General features: G+C 43.9%; 1 long non-coding RNA gene across 1 annotated transcript; it reads right to left on the bottom strand.

Moving 5' to 3' along the window:
• Positions 1–12,443: 12,443 nt before the first annotated feature.
• Positions 12,444–16,264, bottom strand: LOC309337611. Its single transcript, XR_014154436.1, has 4 exons — positions 16,172–16,264; positions 14,154–14,304; positions 13,365–13,884; positions 12,444–12,576 (listed from the first exon to the last, which is right to left on the bottom strand). It is a non-coding gene; the product is annotated as an uncharacterized lncRNA (long non-coding RNA).
• Between the last annotated feature and the right edge of the window lie 130 nt (positions 16,265–16,394).

Below are 16,394 nucleotides of genomic sequence, written 5' to 3'. Positions count from 1 at the left end.
CCAGGAAAAGCTGAGTTGTCACTTAGGCATGCTGTGAGACATCCACATGGTCTCTACAATGCACAAGAATAACAAGATAATTGGAAACTCAAGACTGGCTTCAACATGGATTTTTTGAAAGGAGAGAAATATGAACTGGCACATAGAAAAAGGCACACTATTAACACCCAGGAGATTACACAGCAGAAAACTAGCATGATTCCTGGCATCTGCTAGAAAACCCCAAGCCTCAGGCTGAAAGGTTGATGTGCATTCCCTAGTAGTAATACCTTCCTCTCGGGTTCATTAAATGCAGGGGATGCTAGCAAGGAGCTGGGATCTTTGCTTCCAGAGCCAAAATTGCCCAATTGTGACATCCTGCATAACTGGTATACAGAGGCAAGATATTGCCTGAGAAATCACCAAGTGGAGCAGTGGGGGGGAATACTTCATTTTGTGCCAAGGCCCCTGGTGTTAGCTAAGGCAAGGTGAGAAAGGAACAAGGGAAACCAAAACGTCTCCGGACACTGGGACTTTTGCTTGTTTTCTACTGATGGCTGTTCCAAGCTTGCTCCGCTGCCAGATTGTCCGTCTGCAGGGTGTTCTAACAGCATATTTGTGTCCCTGCTGCTTGTGATGCTGGCAACTACTCAAGGGCTATAACAGAAGCTATTAAAAAGATTGCTCTCAATAATTTAAAAGCCAGCTCTACAGCTTAATAAATTCAGAGTTGGAGGGGGATCCTTTCTTAAGCACATGCAATTAAACAAACAGTCCTAGACTCAGCTGCTTTGCACAAAGCACTCTTGCTGGGAAGCCTTTTGTACCAGGAACTGAATGCCACCGTGAGCTTTCAGGAACGGGCAGCAGAATGAAAAATTATGCACGGTGTGGAAAAAGTGGATAGGGAGAAGTTTTACTCCCTTTCCCATAGTATTAGATCTCAGGGCCAAGCAACGAAGGTGAATGTTGGACGATTCAGGACAGACAAAATAAAAGTACTTCTTCACACAACACACAGGGCTTATCCACACTTCCCCTTGTCCCGCTACTTTTCCCTGAAGAAAAACCACTCTTAGAACTCAGTTGGAGCAAATGGCAATTTGGGTGGTGCCCATTAGATCTAATAGGGTGCAAGGCAGAGAGGCCAACAGAATGGGGAACCAGAGCCAACTAATTCTAGTCCGGCCCTCATCCACCCCCCTACTGTGTTCTCTAAGACTAGAGAGAAGGAAGCTAATAGCCAGTGCTATAGTATCCCTTAGGTTTGGGAAAGGTACTCACAGTGTGAGGAATTCTTGCATTGGGTCTGCCCAAACAGCAGCAAGAGTCAGGAGAACTTCAATACAGTAGTTGTTTTTCTTATGTATGAACAGCAACACAACACCTAGTTAGTTGCTAGCTGCAACACAGGCAAAACTAAGGTTCCCACTGGTTCCTACTGACTTATGAAGGGAGTCACGTGCAGAAAGGAGAGGGGAGTTTCAACTACACATCACACATGTTTCTTAAAATGAGAGGCCACATACATTTCGAGTGCCACACCCTGGACTAGATGCAAGTAAGAAGGCAGGCAGACTGCGGTTGGCAGGGTAGAGCCATGTTTGCCCAAATGGAGAAGCCTGCACTGCCTTGGGCTGAAAAAGTTTCTCCAGCTCCACCTTACATCCTGTGGAATTCAGATATCCTTTTGGGAAATGTTCAGTCCTCCGCACATCTTCAGCAGTTTGGGAACAGCCAACTGCTACATTTGTTCATTTTTGGCTATGCTTTTTCTCATTAACCTCCAGCACATTGAAACCTGAAAGCGGAGTTTTGAGCTCCAGGCCCAAGAGCTTTCCAATTTGAATTTGCTGTTGCCACCTTGGAAGCTGGGGCCTGAATTGCCTTTGGAAGCAGGTGGGCTTGTTGGCCAGTTCAGCAAGAGAAGCAGCAGCTACGCACGAACCTGGCAGCTCAGACATGACCAGAATGGGGAAAGATGGAGATGCTAGCGCAGCATGCAGGCACCACAGAGCCGAAGAGCATTTGCTCCTTTCTGCTTGGCAAGGAAACGCTGACAGGCCCGATCAGTCTGGATCCAGATCTGAACGCAAAGCCGCTGGGTCTGCCTTGATGCTCTTGTTGCGCATTTCTGTGCTGCTTCCCTGCTGTGGCGCTCTGTTTGCCACCAAGCCTTGACAGCTCCCCCAACCCCAGCAGGGCTCCTAATGTCATTTCAAGGACGGGCCATTGGAGGCTGAAGCTAACTAGCTTGGCTCATTGTTGTCCTTTCTTTGGGTTGCAAAGCTTTGGCACAGGAGAGCTCATTTGTATGCCATTATGATGCATTCAAACCCTACTAGCTTGTGCCTTTCAGAGCTTCAATCCCAAATCAGAAAATCAAAATGTGTGCCTTGCACACAGGGACCTTTTGTCACTACCTCTTGCCTTCCATGCCAATGTGTCCCTGTAGTTTGCTTATGCCACATTTGCAGCATAAGGCCTGACTGGAAAAAGACACTCTGAAACAATAAGGGACAGGCATCTGTGCCTAAATGTGTGCCATACAGACTCCTAGATGGTCTCAGTCCCTGAGCCAGCATGGAAAATTGGGATGCTTACAGATGACTTGTTTACTGAGCATCATTCTGATTTGTTTGCCAGGATATTACATGATGCTGCGTCAAGCAAGTGTATTCTAACGTATATCCCCATCACTTTCTTTATTGCAAAATGGCCGATCTTTCGGGGGCAGCTGGTTTGTTGTGCAAGACCTCCAGATCAACTTTAATTGCACAACCTGAACTTGCCGGTATGTTATAGAATCCCACCTGAGAATGGCGGCCATCTGGAAGTGCCCTTGGGCTCATTTGGACATATCAAGAATCACAAACAGTGGGTTTTCCCCGCCAAGCATTTCCTGAGTTTGGAAACTCCCAGGTCTAAGATCCAGCTCTCATTCTTTTTTCATTTGGCATCTCCAGCTTTTGTTTTGGACCCCATCCCACTCTTATCCTTACAAGATGGGGCTTCTACAGGCTGAGCAAGGTGACTGAAGAGACATTGCCAAAGAGGGATGTTAATACAAATAACATAAATCTGCAGCTCCACTCAGAAGTTAAGTCTTGTTGAAATCAGTGGGGCTTGCTCACAGGTCCGTGGGTTTAGGATTGCATCCTGCGTTTCCAGCAGGCTGCTACAGCATCTATTCAGCAGCACCACCTTTCACCCTGGCTGAGTGAGCTGGCAGGCCTTAGGAAGGGGCAGTTCCTCCACCACCACTACTTTGGGATTGCTCAGGTCCTCTTTTTAATAGCTACCCTATACTAATTGTTCTTTGAATGATGATCGGATATAATAAAAACAGTATTAAATCACAATTCCACACAGACACAAACAGCAGCACTAACAAAACAATCACATGAAAAAGTAAAAAATAACACATATCATAAAACCAGAAATTTAAAATAAAAAGGCGTTGGCATCAAATGGCATTAAAGTGAGCGCCAGACGAAGCTCTCCTGGGAGGGCACTCCATAAGCAAGGGGCCACTGCTGAGAAGGCTTTCAGGGGTGAGTCAAGAAAGCATATGGAAGGGAGGGTGTGAGCGCAGAGGAGGTGCATCATTGCACAGATGCCATGTGGATGGCAGAGGAAGCCTGAGGCCTTGGGAAAGCCCACCCCCCTCTTTTTGGGCAATTTCACCCGCAGGGTGCTCATGCTCTTTCAGATGAATCTCTACAGCAATTGACGGGGAGTATTTCAATCAGAAACCCATCTCCTTTAAGGACTGCTTTGGGGGATGAGCTGGAAAAGCAACCAGCAATCTGCTTCCTGAGGTGGAACAATAATGGGGCCAAGGGATCCTGTTGGAGAAAGAGCAAGCAAATCCCTCAAACACAGCCTGGAGCAGGGAAAACAACAGTACAGCCTCTTGAAGTGCGAGACAATTCCACTCTCAGGCTCTCTACAATAATAACAACTCTGCCTCCTACTCTACTCTCCCCTGACAATCAGCTAGTGAGGAAACATTATCTTATCCGTGAACTGGATTCTAAACCACAGTAGATGGAGCCTGCTGAACTCTATGTACTCGTGTCTGTGTATATTACTTTACTCCCCTCTGATTAACTGGTTTGGTACAGAGCTGTTTGAATGCTCTAGCATTGCAATAGCATCACGAGGAATCAAAAGCACATACCAGAATGGCCTTGTCTATGTATGCACTGATAAGGTCTGGCTACCATATATGTGTGGAGAGAACTTAATGAATCCAAATAAATGCCTTTAACACACTGGGACCCACAGGCTGCTCTGGTAAAAACAGACTTGCACAATTCGTGACCTCCTCTTTCACTCGAGCCAAATGCAATTCACGAGCTGTTGTGGCCTGTCAGGGGCTTGACAACTCTGTCCCCTAGCCCATTTTTGCAGCCTCATTCAGGAAGCAAAGCCAGGATGGTTACTTAGTCTGCACCTTTACCTATGTCAATTCAGAAGTCCTGTTGAATTTAATGGGGCTTACTCACAGGAACATGGGGTTAGGCTGAGTTGCAGCTCCTTTTAGTTCCTCCTCTCGCTGAACTGTTTCCATCCCAGTGAGTTGTTATAAGAACTATGCATCTTTAGAACTGTTGCCTGAATCTGCTTTTTAAACTCTCCCTCCCCATCTTTTTTTCTTTTTGTGTTTTGGCTTTTAGATTGCAACCCTGGGAGCAGGAAGGAACTTTCCCCCCTTTTAAAAAAAAAATATGGGAGCCTTTTCTGCTGAAGAGTGGATTAAAAATGCTTTTATTAAATTAATTAATGTCAACTGAGCAGCATTCTATCACTGCAATTACTTGGAGAGGGCAGGTGAACAGACGATAGCAAGAAGAAAAAACTGCAGGACTAGGGTGCAGCAGAGACTGACAATTGCTTCCTTGCAGAAGCGTGGGCCTTGGGAGGTGGCCCAGCAATCCCTACCTCTGGTGCCAGCCCAGTGCAGAAGCCTGTTTACTACCATCCAACAAAGCAAGCATAACAAAACAATGAATGAGCAATACGAAACAGCAAAACAAGCAATAGACAACCATGAATCTGAAACCTGGAAGAAGCCTGGAAGAAACAGTCATGCCTGATCCCTGTTTGAATCCAAGGCTGATGAGAGAAGCAAGACTATCTTGGGGGTGTTAATGCATTTAGCATGAACTCTGGAGGCTAAGTTTGGTCAGAATCGAGTATATACTTCCAGGGCTAAATTACTTCTGGTAAATGAGCTACCATAGCTGCTAGAGGGGACATGAAAATTTGGGTCCTGGGTGTTTAAAACCTATCTACCCATGTACTATCTGAAATAGGGGTGCATTGGTTGCCAGATGTGATATCCCCCCCCCCCCAGCTCTCCTACCCTCTAGATAAGTCACTGCAGGCCTTTTAAATAATTCTCTGGGCTTTGCCTGAACTCCCCGAGTTTGGTCCCAGTGGGGTACAGGAGATGAGCAAAGCCTTAAGTGTGTTCTGTATTGAATTCAGGGTCTTGTTTGGTTGTCCCAAAGGGCAGCCAATGGTTTGGAAGGAAACTCCTCCAGAAGAAAGATTATCACCCTTTGCTAACCTGGTGCCCTCCAGATGCTTGCCACCAGGACTCCCAGAAGTCCCAGCAGGCATACCCATGCCAGGACAGGCCAGCTGCAGAAATGATGCAAACTGTTTTTGAATAGGATGCGATGCCAAGTCGCCATGTCTTGTTTTCCCTTACGCTTTCAAAACCAGTTTCCAGTTCTCCTCGTTTGTGCCGTAGCAAGCTGCAGCAGCCACAGCAATGTGCTTAGCCTGGTAAATAATGCATACAGTCCTCACCGCTATGCAGACAGACAAAGGCAGGTAGTGTATCAAAGAGTAATACTGTACTGCAAATTGCAGCGTAATAGCAGTAATTTAGTGCCCTGTAGGTGATCAGGGATTCAGAAAGTACCGTAGCCCTATGATCTGTGCTGACTGGCAAGGTGACTGGAGGCATAGCGTGGAGTTTGACCTTTGGATTGTCTCCAACCTAAGCGAAGCCATAAAAAATTCACAAGACCATGCTGTCTCCCAGAAAATGGGTGGTGGGACAGATAAATAAGTTTTTAGTTAGCATACTCGTATGGATAAAGTGAGAGGATGAGATAGGGAGGATCCACACAGCATACAATGCACATTCTATATCCATCATCTCCCAGTGTATTGATCTATTTATGCCCATGCAGCTTATTCTAGTAAGTGCACAGAGATAATAGAAAGAAGAATTGCTCAAGAATCAAGTTAGTTAGATAAGGGCTGGGCCTAGAGTGGCTGGAGGTTTGTCTAGATTATTTCCTATTACTTGCAGGCTTGACTGAGAAGAGAGTTTTTCCATTAGGGCTCTGGCTGGGTGCTAGCTGGGGGATTTTCTCAATTAATTTCACAAGCAGGCATATGGATAATGATCTGTCAGTGTGCATGTGGGTGGTGGAGGTGAAATTTCAGCCTGCCATGGCTTCATGGACTGGAGGGCATTAACATTCTTCGCCAGGTTCCCATTTTCCAGCACGTTTGTCGCTGTTGATCATTCTGGTAGTAGTCATCCTGAGCTGGAGAAATGATATCAGGAGAAATATGCTATTTTCAGGCTCCCTACTAACTTCTTGATCAGAGGCAGCTGGAAGTGCCGAGCCATGCATTCCCATGGAGCTCAGCAAAGAGACCTGGAAGGATGCCCATTTAGGAAATACAAAACTACCCTGGGTTTGCAAAAAGCTGTCACTTTGCATTTGCAGAGGGGGCTTTGGTATGCAGAAGCCCCTTCTGGTTCTCCAACTTGCCGTACCCCTCTCATACCACACCAAGGCTTCTTCCACCAAAAGCAGGGGAGGTGTCATAGTGATTCCTGGACTGTATCACTTCAAGCGCAAACCTCAGATTTCAGTGCTTCTTGGTGGGGGAGCCGGGGTGGGGTGAGGAATCTTGCATATCCAAAACTAGTGTTATCAGGCACAAGCCTAGCCTATAACTTTTCTTCGTGACATCTGTTTTTTCTACCTGCGGGAATATTAATAATAAACAAGATTTCATATGGAGGGGCATTCATTTAGCCAGCCTGCTGCCTAAAGCGGCAATGTCCGGGAACAGTTTTATCACTTGCTATTCATGGTATCCACATATGAGAGGCCTGGCATGGAGAGAAGGAACCGGTAGCTGATTATTTTTGCATAAATTGGACAAGGGGTTGCTATGCTGGATTTTTGGCAAGGAAGAAGCACAACTGATCACTGCTTCGTGCTCATCCATTTGATTCACAAAAGTCTGAGATGGGTGGAAGCTTTTATGTGGCTTTCGTGGATTTTACTTCAGTATTTGACTTAATAGACAGTGCCAGTGGTCATTTGTGGGAGAAATAATCACATACCAATACAGGTAACCTTATTCACATACTTGATTGCAGACACCAAGCTGTTTCTTTTATTAGACAGACCATTTGTCCTTGCTTCTATGAAGCAAGGAAGGCTTGAGACTGGCAAATTGAAACTCCCTTGCTTATCTGGTCATCCTCATCCTATTTGGTATATATTATAAATATATTAGGTATATTTTCTGCACTTTTGTATATAGCCGATGTCATTCAAACAGCTCAGTCCTAAACATGTTTATTCAGAGTTAATTGTGCAGAAGATTGCAGCCTAAGAAAAACATTTTCCTGCATTTGCAATTCACATGAAAATCCCTCACTGAACAAAACGTACATGCCACACCAGCAATGGTTTTCTTCCATGCTGCATATACACCATACTTTTAAAATATGTGACATCCCCCAAAGAATTCTGGGAACTGTAGCTGACCTCTCACAGAACTACAATTTCCAGAACCCTCCATGAACTATAGTTCCCAGATTTCTTTGGGGAAAAACATGTGCTTTCAGTGTATGGTGTGTGCTCTGCGGCTCATGAACAATGTTCAGAGGTGACATAAGGGTCTTCCTGGACACAGAATCATAGAATTGTGGGGTTGGAAGGGGTCCTGGTGATCATCTAGTCCAACCCCTGCAATGCAGGGATTTGCACCTGTCCCTTACAGGAATTGAACCTGCAACCCTGGCGCTTGTGAAGTTGTTACTCGTCTGTTCTGGAGGATCCAGAGGCTTCCCTCCAGAAGGCGCATCTGTAGTGAATATGCAGCGCCCACAGATGAGTCCCAGACAAAAACAGATGCATATTCATCATACGTCCATACTTCTGATTCCATAAATTGTCCCCCTCCTAACATGATGTGTGTCCCACTCCCACTGAAATACAAGGACGGCCATCCCTGCCATATATCTTTTTTAGAAGCTTTCAGTCCTCACCACATTCCAAACATGCAAGAGACAAAACCTCATCAAAATGAGAAGTGTGTGTTGACAAGCGTGATGAGCATCAGCCCTGGCTGTGGAAACACGTCTTAAGAGAATTGCTCATTTCGTGGAACCAGGCAGCCTTGTGGTGGGTGTACTGATTAATTTAATTCTAATTAATTCTGTAATCTCAAGCTGTTTTGGAAATCTGTGCATAGCTGTCAAGGTGGAAGCATGGAAGGTGACACAGAGACAAACCAGGGACTGAGTTCATGGGGCTTCTGTATATTTATGTCACTTGGAGAGGACATCAAGAGCAGCGCCATCCAGCCTGCAGGACTCTGATAGCATTTTCTGCCATTCCCATACTCGTTGGACACACTGAATGCGCATAGCCCTAGGCAAGCCATATTGGGAATGCAACTGTATTTTTGAATTAATGCCTCCCAAGACTTAATAATCAATGATCAGACTCTTTCCTGGACCTAAATGGCTAGGGCTAGCTGGCCGCAGGCGAGATTACAGGAGGAAAGCAGAAGCGGAAGAGCACACAAACACAAAACAGTTATAAGAACAGGGGATTGTACTGCAGAAAGATAATTACAGCATCTGCCCTGAACTGATTGAAATGCTCCACCTACCCTGTTGGCTAGGTGGCAAGGATTCACACACACACTCCTGCCTGTGGCGCAGGTCTCATTTTTGGTCCCCTGCCACTTGAAGATTGGCAGTATCTTTTGTTCTTCATTTGGTCTTCCTGGAGGAGTCACAGTTAAGAGCTGAGGAATGGCCGTATTTCTTCCTTGATGGCCCATCTCCAGTCTTCTGTCACATTGAATGTTTCAGCCTCTGACCCCCGGGCATTCTCCCAGCTACCTGGCTGCATTGCGATTACCTGGACAATGCCAGCTGTCTATCAAGACCCACCTGGGTCAGAAATTCTTAAAAGGGAACTGTTGCCATACCATCCCTTGTCCCCCACCTCACTGGAAGACCCAAAGCTGATTGCAAGCAGCTGCAGGAGGAAAGATAGGCTCGGACTAAACTGTTTTAATTTTTTTGAAACAACCTTCTGCCCCCTCCATTCGTCCTGTTATTTCAGTTTAACTCTTAATAAACTTCACAATTTTGTAGTTTTGTGTGCATTTCTACCAGATCCAAAGGGAATTTGAATGTGCAGACCATTTTGGTGTTATACTACATGTGGGTATAATTGTTCTTGTTTTTATTTTGATTATGTATTCTGTATTTTGATTTCATATTCTGTGTTTTTATATTGTGATTTTATCCTATGAACTGTCCTGAGACCTGCAGGTATAGGGCAGTATACAAATTTTAATAATAATAATATAATTTTTTTATAAAAAAGCACCACCACAAAATAGTTTCTCAGCCCTTATTTTTTTTAAAAAGGGGGCACTCTGAGCATGTGTAATTTCACGTTTTAAGCTCACTTAAATCATAGCATCATGACTCCAGAAATAAACAAAAATAAAGTTTGCTTCACCCGCCTGATGTTAAACACATTCACTTTGGGTTGGGCCCAATTTTAATAGTAGATCCACTAAAAATGATAAGACATGACTAACTTAGGACCATTAATTTTGACAGGTGTGTACTCTTGAGTACAACTCTTAGGAATCAGCACCATTTTATATTAGTAAAAGGCAATATGTATTTAAGGTAAAAAAATTAAAAAATAAACTTCTGTAACAATGTGCATTCCTGACCAGTTGGTCCCTGAATAGAATTGAAGAAAGGATTCTACAGTGACCAGTGTCAGTCCTAGTAAGCCTCAGACAGACCCAATGCTGGTGTCAGACCTGTTTGCTGCTGCCCTCATAAACTACTGTTCTCTGGGTAGTCATTTGGAGGGCATCCAGACTCTAAGGCCCAGGGCTTTGAGCCAAAGTTCCAACTCTGTCAACACCAATGGGAAGACCAGGCAGAATATTGGCTTTGTAAAAAACCATATAAAGGGCAATAAAAACAATCCCATCACACATCCTTCTGCTCACCCCTCTTCTCACTCAGATCTATTTTTTACAGCTTCCACTACCTGTATTAAAACACCAGCCATTGGAAGGCTGTTGCCAACGCACAGAGGATATTTAGTCATTTTTCATGTCGTATATATATATACATTTTTAAATACAGGATTTGCAGTCCTTGCGCACCACAAAATTGCAAGCTATTATTCAAGAATCAAGACAGAAAGAGGCAAGTATTCCCCAGCACCAAAACAGCAACAATCACCTCTATACCTCCACCACCTATTTATTTACTAGTATGTCATGGAATGAACAGTAACTTGAATAACTTTGAAAAAGACATTTCAACAACGGGAGACATGTTATCCCCAGGCAAAGGGCAAAGGTTCCACTTTGGGGCTGACCTGGAAATAATTGGGCTAGATGAACATAGTGTTTGCTGACTCCTAAAGAGGCAGTGACAGAAACAACCAAATTAGACCATTAATCATTTCTACAGCTGTAGAAGCAGTCCCTTTTAGAATTGTTGCAACACAGGAAGAAGTACAAGAGAGTTCTGTTCTTCTCATTCCCACCCCATCCCAAGATAGGACGCAATGGCTGCAATCCTATACACACATGAGCAAGTCCCACTGAACTTGGGGTTTACTTTTGAACATACATGTATAGGGTTGCATTGTAAAGTGTGTGTGTGTTTTACAAGGGATGGTAGGGGAGTTCTCAGTCACCCTTGAATCAATATGTACTTTTCTAAGGCAGAAATTTTGTTCTGCAGGATTGATGGATATTTCGTCCTATCGAAAGCCATGACAGATGGGCTGCATTCAAACCTCTATGCATTTTTAAATTGCATTTACACTCAGCTAAACAAACAAGAATAGTGTCTGAAGCAAAACTGTATTTCTTTTTATGCCCCTCTCTGCATACTATGCTTCAAAAACACCACTGGGAGCCTCAGCTGGGTTTTAGCTTTGAGCCTGCTGCGTTCCCCCAAAATGCATTTTCTTTTAGCCCAGCTTTTGCTAGATTGAGAAAATGCTACAGATTTTCCCATTATTTATTAACCAAAAACAAATCAGAAATGGGAAACCCTGGATCTGCTCCATGTAGTGCGTTCTCTACCACTATTCTGCAATATTTCAGCCCCATCTTATGCATGTTGCCAGAAGTCTTCCTGAATTTAATGGGGACGCCTGCACAGGACCACAGCCTCCAGCTGCTTTCAGACTGTAGAAACATCATACTTCAAATCATGAACTTGGTTCAGACAGTCCTTAATCCCAGGCAAGATTGCAAAGGTTCATGGAAGCAAAATTAACAGGAAATGGCACACATAATGCAAGGAGGATACTGTGGCACCTAGCATTCATGTAGCAAGCATATTTCAAGTACACAGAGTGCATCATCCTAGCAGCCCTTACAACAACCCTATACGGTAAGTCTTATAGTATAAGGTAATATTATGATTTCCATGCTGCTTATAGGGAGATGAGGCCAAGAGAACAGCTGGCAGATCTAAGCCTACCTAGCAAATTCAAGGTTAAAGTGAGCTTTGAAGCAAAGACTACTTGGTTCACTGCTCATACCCTGAGCCACTACACTTGTCACCACCACTATTGTCTGGCAACCCAAATTCAGGGGTTTTGGTTCAAGGACCTCTAGGTGCTGCTGACTTGAATAAAATTGGACTTAGTCATTCATTTATTTAGAGATTTCTATACCGTTCTTCACAAAATATGGTAATGGGGTGGTTTACAAAAAAAAGAAAGATAATAAAACATACCATAAAGTAAAGTAAAGGTACCCCTGCCCGTATGGGCCAGTTGTGTCCGACTCTAGGGTTGCACGCTCATCTCGCTGAAGAGGCCGTGAGCAGGCGCCGTCCAAAGACACTTCCGGGTCATGTGGCCAGCGTGACGAAGCTGCAGCTGGTGAGCCAGCACCAGCGCAGCACACGGAAATGCCGTTTACCTTCCCGCTATAAAGCGGTACCTATTTATCTACTTGCGCTTAGGGGTGCTTTTGAACTGCTAGGTGGGCAGGAGCTGGGATCGAACAACGGGAGCTCACCCCGCTGCGGGGATTCAAACCGCCGACCATACAATCAGCAAGTCCTAGGCACTGAGGTTTTACCCACAGCGCCACCCACGTCCTTTTAAAACATACCATAATACTTACTAAACAAAACAATTCTCATAAATTACACAAATAGCATAATTTAAAAGCAGTACAAATAACTTAACCCATCTGCCACCAAAAGCCAGCAGGAAAAGGTGGGTTTATTATACCAGGTGTCTGAAAAAATGCAAAGTTGGTGGGGAGGTCATTCCACAGACATGGAGCCAACACAAAGAAAGGCTAGCCTCTAGTGAGCACATTTAACATGGGAATAACCAGGAGAGCTTCTTTCTCAAATCTTAATACATGGGCAGGTTGGTAAGGGAGAATATATGGGTTCAAAGCCCCACACATTGGAGGGTGTTCACATTAGAACTCTCTCACAATCAATGTGTACTTGAGCTCCTTTCTCACTAATGCTGAACAGAAGGTGGAAATCCTGCCCCCCCCCCAATGCATTCACTGAACATCTGGTGGGATTCAATACAAACACTCCTTGTCCAACCCCTTAAATCTGGCCTCTGTCATGAATTCACTGGGTGGCTTTAGGAAAGCCACTCTTCCTCAGGCTCATCCCCCAATATGAAGATAACGATACCCACCTAACAGGGTTGTTATATGGATGGCGATGATACAATAGCCAGAACCAGCCCAATATTTTTTTTCTCCCCAGCCTCTATGATTGCACCTCCAGCCACCTAGGCTTAGACTTTACAAAAGTCTATTTGGGAACAAAGTTTCAAACATCATTCAGTGCAGGTTTTTAAAGCTCTAACTAGAGAGCCCAAATGAGCAAAATGAAAAAATAAAAATACTCCTTTCTTGCAAGAGAGTCTCCCAAAAGACAGAATTGCTGTGGAAAAGGAAGAGCCCCAGCAGTGCAGCCTGATGGGAAATGGAGCTCCTTGATCTCAGTTCTAGAATATTCTTGAAACAACAGTACTGTAATAATTAAAAACACTCACATATTTATTTTAAGTATGCTCCTCTCTTCTTATGGATTTGAGTGACCCCCTAGATAATAACAACAAGAATGTAAGGGGGACTCACCCTTTGAAATAACTTGATAGGCCAGGCCTGTCCTGAATCCCTTGCCTGCAGCTCTTAGTCAAAATGGCTTCCAAAATCGACCATTCCTCTCCACCCATCTGCACACAAGAGCTTGAAAGCATTGAACCTCCTTATAGTAACAGGTCTAATTAAGCCACAGGGGTTACATAGGTACAGGTTTTGCTTAAAGTAGAACAGCAAGCCCTAAATGACAAGTCTAGAAGAGAAAGCGAGCTGCATTTAAACCTGCATTTGTTTCCCCCCAAATCCAAACAGAATTAAAAGGGTGGGTTGATATTACGTTTATGGTGGGGTGGAATTTGTGAGGGCTGGGGAAAATTTCCCCATATTTTATATGTTTAAAAAATGTCCTGCTTTGATAGGAGAGAATACATTTGGTGCTGTGGCTCGCTGTTGCTTGTTCAGTGCAGAGATCTATAGAGGGGAACAGAAACAGAACAAAAAGAGAGACTAAGGTTCAAATAAGATGTGACATTAAATGCATTGTTCCATTTCACATGCAGGTTTTTAAAAATGCAAACAGCTGCAGTAGCGGTGGTAGGAATTATAATGATTGGCACTGCAGAAGGCATAGAGTTTTCCTGCTAGCCTTTGAGGAAAATTCTTCTTCTGAAGGCAGTGTTGGCTTTAGGGAGTACCCCCCCCCATCAATAGGGAATTCCCTCTTGTTGCAAATACTACACCTTTAGAAGAGGGCTTTTCCTCAGGACCACAGCAGATGAGAAAGAGGTTAACTTCCTACTTCTTGCCTGCTGCAATGCTAAACATCTTCAGTTTCCTCTGATACGGTTTTGCATTTTTGAAGTGAACTCCTGAGTCCTGCCTAGTTTGGCCCTGGGGGAAGAAAAGGAGAGTAAAGGGGAGGCAAAAAGACCCTGTAAGGTGGAGAAACAGAGAAGAGGCAGGTGGGGTAACATACGAGGTAGAGAGATCTGTGATGCTGTAGAGATGAGAAAAGAGTACTATGGATGAACAGAGAAATGGAGTCAGAAATACAGAGAAAGGAAAAAGAATTTTTTTAAAAAGGAGGTGTAGAAAGACCTATGAACTGGGGAAAGAGTAAAAGGGAGTAACAGATGAAGAGCACACAGAACTGTGGCTACAGAGAGGGAGAAAATAAAGGAATGAAGGAAGCTGACAGAAATGTTGGTGCAGAGAAAAATTCAGTTAACAGAAAATGGACTAAAAAACCCCCTAAGCACTTAGTTGAAAATGTGACACTGTCCCAGTAGTGATATAGCACCGTGGCCCTTTTGAATTAATAAACAGGTAAAAGTGGCCCTCAAAGTGATTTGTGCATCCTTCTTTTAAGTGTTGTTAATAAGAGCTACATTTCAGTATCATCCCTCATTGTTAAATTTCAAGCCACTTATCAATTCACTTTGCCTAAACACCTCTTCATTTTCTGTACCCTAAGTAGTATTGTTGCCTTCATCTTCCTTTCAGGTTGCTTTGCCACCCTCCGCTATAACGCAGATGACTATGTTCCACCCAAGAACACAAAATGGTTGTATTTCAGTAGCAGCTTGTGTTGTTTTGGATAGATTTCACAGCCTTACCCAAAGGTGCCTTCTTGTCTAATTTAATTATAAGACTCATAATTTTGGGGGTTTTCTAGCTGCCTGAAATTATAAGAAATATGCTATAAACTGGTGGGGAGTTTGGTTTTCTTGTAAAAAAATACTCTGTTTAGAACTCTGCTTTCCTTGTACTTGGGGTGGGAAAGATGCATGCTGTGCATACTAAAGGCTCAGAAACAAAAAAAGATGATGGTGAAGCTGCTAAAATCAGAGTTTTAATGCAGTCTTGTGAGCTTGTGCTTTTAGAACATCTGGAGTTTTAGACATTAGCATTTTTTATTATTTGCTCTATTCACCTTGCCGCAATTATTGTTAAGGAACCTAATATTACTGGTAGTTCAGCAACCACTTCAGTTATGGGTCTTGGTAAAAGTGGCATCCATCTTGATGATTAATAATTGAACACTACATGATGTCAACCATCTCTCTCCCTATCTATGCTGCTGTTCTCCAGCTACATGATTAAAAATAATGGATTGATGAAGTTAGCTGTCTTAATTGGCTTCTAAACTTGATGGAACCAGGGATTAAAGAGACCTGGCACCCACAAACTCCTAACACTATGATTTTCCACAAAGAATCCTGGGAACTGTAGTATGTTTAGGGTACTGGGAATGGTAAATATGTGAGAAAACTACACTTCCCATATTTTGGGGGGAGAAGTAATGTGCTTTAAACGTGTCTTGATTGCATTTTAAATATATGGTGTGGATCTGCCCCACTAGGGACCATAAAAGCATCCCTCAACACCTCACAATTGTTTTTAAAAGGATACGACACAACCGCATCCTCAAAATATTTTGCATTTTTCCGTTCTGACACCATATGAGCCCAACACCATATTTAGTAACATATTATAGATGCTATTTTTTGTATGAAGGAGTGAGCCAGCTAAAAGATGAAAATCGTTCTCGTTTCATGAGATAAAACGAATAGCGGGGGGGGTGTAGGAAGATGTAGGTGATAACAGAACCGCCAGGCAGAAATAAGGTAACAATCCATGCCATGCCCCCCCCCCCGCCCAGTAGTGAATTCGTCTTATTCGGGGTATTTAACTGCGGCAGCATCTATCAGTCGTCGAAACGCAACGCTACGTAACATCTCCAAGCCCTACCCCTAACTTTTTACTCGGCGGCTCTTCTGCCAGCCAGAAACCGTAGACACAGAAAGCCTCTCCTTAAGCCACTTCTCCTACTAAACCAGAATTGCTTTGCCCTTCTCAAACATGGCGGCGTGCACGTGCGCGATGGAAAGTGGGGAGAAAGGACCGGAATACCCGGGGCAAAGATGGCTGAGGAGGCTACTCGAATCCCCGCCCCCTTGCTTGAGTGAGGGCCTACGTGG

Source organism: Podarcis erhardii (genome assembly GCF_964252035.2).
Source record: "Podarcis erhardii genome assembly, chromosome: 3".
Classification (NCBI taxonomy): Eukaryota; Metazoa; Chordata; class Lepidosauria; order Squamata; family Lacertidae; genus Podarcis; species Podarcis erhardii.
This window is presented reverse-complemented; position numbering and strand designations above follow the sequence as displayed.